Source organism: Chiloscyllium punctatum, chromosome 3, assembly GCF_047496795.1.
Source record: "Chiloscyllium punctatum isolate Juve2018m chromosome 3, sChiPun1.3, whole genome shotgun sequence".
In the NCBI taxonomy this organism is placed as follows: domain Eukaryota; kingdom Metazoa; phylum Chordata; class Chondrichthyes; order Orectolobiformes; family Hemiscylliidae; genus Chiloscyllium; species Chiloscyllium punctatum.
This window is the reverse complement of record NC_092741.1, coordinates 118,540,770-118,547,149: the sequence shown is the minus strand read 5'-3', so window position 1 is coordinate 118,547,149 and position 6,380 is coordinate 118,540,770. Positions and strand designations below refer to the sequence as shown.

Here is a 6,380-nt window from a genome sequence, read left to right as displayed (position 1 = left end):
TGTGCAGTTTTGGTCGTCCCACGACCAGAAGGACGTGGAAGCTTTAGAGAGAGAGAGAGCAGAGAAGGTTCACCAGAATGTTACCTGGGCTCAGGGGCATTAGCTCTGAGGAAAGGTTAAAAAGACCAGGATTGCTTTCACGAGAATGACAACAGCCGAGCAGAGACCTGATAGAAATATACAAAGTAGTGAAAGGCATAGATAGGGGAGGATAGTCAGAGGCATTTTTCCCAGGTTTGAAGCTTCAGTTACGAGGGGGCACTGGCTCAACATGAGAGGGGGAATGTTTAAGGGAGGTGTGTGAGGGGAGATTTGTCACACAGAGAGTGGTAAGGGCCTGGACTGCACAGCCAGAAGAGGTGGTGGAAGCAGGCACGTTGCTTACACTTAAGAGGCATCTGGATGGTTACATGAACAGGGAGGGAATAGAGGGAGACAGACCGAATAAGGGCAGAAGGTTTGTTTTTTAGTTAGTTAGAGTATGATGGAGGGCCGAACGGCCTGCTCCTGTGCTGTATTTCTCTCTGTTCTTCTTCCTCTGGTTTTTGTTTCAGAAAACAGTTGAGAGTCAGCAGCTTCACAGTGGGTCTGGAGTCACATGTAGACCAGACTAGGTAAGGACAGCAAATCTCCTTCCCGAAGGGAGGTTAGTGAACCAGATGGGTTTTTACAATGAAAACATACACCGTAGCTATGCTCAAGATTGTTTATGTACCCTGTGGAGACAGACGCAGATTGAGTTTTCCAATTCCAGTTTGATTCAGAGAGTGCTGTAGAAGAGTTAATACTGGCCTCGAAACATTAACTCTGTTTTTCTCTCCACAGATATTGCCATGCCCGCCGGGTTTCTCCAGCACGTTCTGTTTTTATTTCAGATTTCTAGCATTCACAGTATTTTGGTTTTTATTCCTCGTACTCCAGGCTGGCACGAGTACACAAACTAACAGGAACGTACAGGTCACTGCTCAGATGTGTGCTGCCAATTGCTGCAACATTATGGATCCACACCCAGACACACATACACACACTCTGTCACTCACACACACGCACGCGCGCACACACACACACACTCTTACTCACACACACAGACACACACACAGACACACTTGCATCCACACAGACACACACTCTCTCACTCACACACACACCCACCCACACACACGCACGCGCGCACACACACACTCTTACTCACACACAGACACACACTCTCCCAAACACAGACACACACACACACTCACTCATACACAGACACACACACACACACTCACACATAGACACTGTCACTCACACATACGCAGACACACACTCTCCCACACACTCACTCACACACAGACACACACTCACACACACAGACACACACACACACAGACACACACACTCATACACACAGACACACACACACTCTCACTCACGCACACACACACCCACACACAGACACACACACCCACACACAGACATACACACAGACACACACATATATACACATGCATACACCCACACAGACACACACATATATACACACGCATACACATACAGACACAAACACAGACACACACATATATACACATGCATACACCCACACAGACACACACACACATACTCACACACACACCCACATACACACGTACACACACACACCCACACACATATATACATGCGCATACACACAGACACACATCCACACACACGCACACATTCTCACACACACACATACACACACACCCACACACACACACATAATCACACACACAGACACGCACACATACATACCCACACACATACAGACAGACACACAGACATGCACTCCACAGACACACACATCCACACACATACAGACACACACACATACTCACACACACAGACACACAGACACACACATGCACAGACACACACCCACACACACAGACACACACACAGATACACACCCCCACACACACCCAAGCACATACACATACTCACACGCACACTCTCACTGACACACACTCACACGCACAAACCCATACACACACACACCCACACACAGACAGACACACACATACTCACACACACACAGACACACACATACTTACACACACAGACACACACACATACTCGCACACTCTCTCAAACACACACACACCCACCCACATACACGCATGCGCGCACACACACACTCTTACTCACACACACACTCACACACACAGACACACACTCTCCCACACACACAGACACACACACACTCACACACAGACACTGTCACTCACACACACACACTCACACACAGACACTGTCACTCACACACACACACTCACACACACAGACACACACTCTCCCACACACTCACTCACACACAGACACACACACACTCACTCACACACAGACACACACACACAGACACACACACACAGACACACACACACTCACTCACACACAGACACACACACTCATACACACAGACACACACACTCTCACTCACACACACACACACACACACAGACACACATTCACACACAGACATACACATCGACACACACACACAGACACACACTCAGACACTCTCTCACACACACACACACACAGACACACACTCAGACACTCTCTCACACACACACACACATACACAGACACTCTGACTCACACACAGACACACACTCATACACACGCCTGTCTCATCTTGTGGTTTTCAAAAATGGAACTCCAATTCAGCCAGTGTGCTCATTCCCAACTTTTACTGATGCTTTTTGTGTGGGTTGGTAAATGACAGGCCTGCAGCCAGCACCTTTCAGTTCCAGAATTTCAGTACGTCACCGTTATGCCCATGTCTTAGTTTCTCTGTGGGCACTCCTCCTCCATCTTTTGATATCTCCTGCAGCTTTTCTTTTTGCTTTGCTCCTGAAAATGACAGATACAAGTCATTCCGCTATAACGCACGTTTCGTCAACGCAAACGAGCTGTAGCACAATTGACAAACTGTTTCCAAAACACAAACTTTTAAAATGTGTATTGGCTGTAAAGCAATTACATCGCCAACACTTTAAGCATTGTTTCTAGAGGGTGATTGTTTTCTATAATGCGGGGTTGCACAAGGATGCCACCATCGCTTTATCGAAGACCCACCCGCAATTGGACATTTCAGTTACAGTTGATGAAGCGACCTACAGAATATTTCACATTACCTTCAACTAACGTCTTCTTTAATGATGCTCTGTGGTAGTGTGCTCCACATTCTCACTACTGCCTTACTGCAGAGATAACTCCTTGATTCTTCGAGTGGGGAGGTCCGGCCTTCATCAACTTTTCCTGTCCCTGGCTCCTCTTTGGCCCAGGCTGTCTCTGTCTCTCTCTGTCTCTGTCTCTGTCTCTCTCTGTCTCTCTCTGTCTCTCTCTGTCTCTGTCTCTCTCTGTCTCTGTCTCTCTCTGTCTCTGTCTCTCTCCCAGAGCCCATGCTTTAAGGAGTGAAAGTTCCATTCCTGTGCCCAGACTGCCTCTGATGTGTGTGACGGTTTCCCTGACATCGGGCCTGACTCTTCCCGTGTGGTGAAGCCGACCCGAGGCACTCTCCCTCACCATTGCCTCCTTGCTGCCCCTCTTTCCCCAATCTCTCTGGTTCACTGCCCATCCCCATCACCTGCCCATGGGGTTTAGATCTGGAAATACCGCTGATGCCAACAGATGCCCAGCGAGCATTCGCGGCCCTAACCAGCTCCAAGACATGGTCTGGTTCGCCGTTGAGTGAGCCTTCTCCATTTTCAAGTTTTTAACTCAAAGCCCTGGGGTTTGGGAGAATAGGGGTGTGGTTCAAGAGATCCCAAATTATTTTCCAGTCAATAAGGTATTTTGTTTGAAGTGTACTCATTGTTGTGAGGTGAGAAGGATGGCATACTGCGAGCACCCACAAATAACGGCCATAATTAAGATAAATATTGACCAGGCCCAACCCCATATCCCACCCGGACCCTTTGAACTCTGAGATTACAGTGAGAGAGCTCAGTACAACACTGATTGTGTGTTATTCTGAAATTGGATATCGTCTAAAGCCCTAAAGATCACCCTGAAACAGAGCCATTTCTAACAGGAAATCACCTTCTCCAATTTTCTGAGGCCTCTGTAAGACGTTACTGTGTGCTCTGACCACAAGCCAGAGAAAGCACTGTCAGAGAAAAGAAATGAAAGTAAATGATTTATAAACACACGCCGTCCACACTTGGTGACTCCCTTTTTGTTCTCGGTATTACAGTCTGTGCCACACATTCAGCTTGTTTTTCAATGCTGCAAACGCCTCCCCTCTGCATTCAGCTGCTCATAAACCACATCCTGCTCCTATTTATGAGACACATCACAGCTCTCTCTATACTCTCCACACTACACAGAGACTCACACAGAGGCTTTGACATTCTGTTCCTGCAATGAGTTCCCTCAGGCCTCCTCAAGTAGGCCTTTCTGGTCTGACCATCAGATGGACGGTGGATGGTTAAGGAACCTCCTTCAAGGAATCTCACTTGTGTACAGAAGGTTGATCTTTGAGAACATGATTTACAAAGATTCATATTTCCCAGACACACAGCAGGTCAATGTTTTCATGCTACACACACACACACTCACACACACATACACACACAGACACACACACAGACATACACACAGACACACACACACAGACACTCTCACACACACACAGACACACCCACACACACTCACACACACACACAAACCCACACTCACACACACACAGACACACACTCACTCACACACACACAGACACACACACAGACACTCACACACACACAGACACACCCACACACACACCCACACACACACACCCACACACACACACACAAACCCACACTCACACACACACAGACACACACACACACCCACCCACACTCACACACACAGACACACCCACACACACCCACACAAACCCACACTCACACACACACAGACACACACTCACACACACACAGACACACACACACACAGACACACCGACATACACAGACACACCCACACATACACACACACTCGCACACACCAACCCACACTCACACACACAGACACACACACTCACACACACACCCACATACACAGACACACCCACACACACACCCACACATACACACAGACACACCCATACACACACACTCGCACACACAAACCCACACACTCGCACACACAAACCCACACTCACACACACAGACACACACACGCACTCACACATACACAGACACACACATACACACATTCATACACATACACACTCACACACATAGATACACACAGACACACACACTCACATAGACACACACAGACACACAGACACACATTCATACACACACTCACATGCATAGACACACACAGACACACCCCCACATACACGCACACACACAGACACACATATATAAACACACACGTTCATACGCATTCATCCACTCTCATCACACACACTGCCATGTACACCCACACGGAGTCTCTCTCACATACACACACGCCTGAAGTTAGAAGATTGATCAAGGGGCTTGAAGTAACTCACCCTTTATTTAGACAGGGAGAGGCCTCACCAGTGGTCCAGCTCCCTCAGAGTCAGCTCTCAGAGTTAAAATGATGTCTGACACTCCTGGTTATCTCTCAGCCAGGGGTCCCTGAACGGACGAGATGAACTACCCCAATCAGGGAACTCATATTTTATGAGGCTCACCTAGCTGATCACATTACAGTGTTGATAATGTATAAAAGATACAGTATGGTCTGGGTACACAAAATTGCATCCACTGTCAGAGCTGTGATATAATGAAATTTATATAAACCAGAACAATATAACTGATCACATGACTGTGACATTAGGATGAGAGGAAATACCAATCTATCGTGAGCATGTGAAGAGAGAGGTCATAGACACTGTACTTGAGAACTTATTGTGGACAGATGTAAGCCGAGCATTGTTACAGTATATAAGGAGTTGAAAAGCTTTACTTCAAGATAAGGAGCAAGTAGCCTTAAGGGCAGTAGATAAGTCAAGGCCCACAGCCTGAGGTACTTCAGACCATTATGGCATTGTATAAGTAGCAGGACTGAGTAACAGTGAATGCTGAAGTAAGAGGGAATTACTAACAACATACAATAACCTTAAAATGGCTTTTTAGGAGGGAAATTAAGGAGATTTTCTTTCTCATAAAGGATTGTAGGTATTTGAAGCTTGCTCCTTCATGGACCGTGGAAGCTGGGAAAGGGAAATGGAGGGGGCGGGGTGCTGGTGACAATCTGTTGGTGTATTCCAGACTTTTCCGGATTGTGAGTGATGGAACTTTGCATTTTTATATTGGGCAAATTTTTTAGGGTTTTAGGATACCAGTGCTGCATTGAGACGGGTAAATACGTTTCTGTCACAATTGATTGGCAAAGGA

The 6,380-nt window shown here is 47.0% G+C and overlaps 1 long non-coding RNA gene across 2 annotated transcripts; it reads right to left on the bottom strand.

Annotated features, from left to right (window-relative positions):
• Positions 1-855: 855 nt before the first annotated feature.
• On the bottom strand, positions 856-5,561 carry LOC140455088 (uncharacterized). 2 transcript variants are annotated; one of them, XR_011952768.1, is made up of 3 exons: positions 5,510-5,561; positions 3,156-4,129; positions 856-2,871 (listed from the first exon to the last, which is right to left on the bottom strand). It is a non-coding gene; the product is annotated as an uncharacterized lncRNA (long non-coding RNA). The 2 variants fall into 2 exon arrangements; XR_011952767.1 differs by lacking the exon at positions 5,510-5,561 and adding an exon at positions 4,358-4,685.
• Positions 5,562-6,380: the final 819 nt, after the last annotated feature.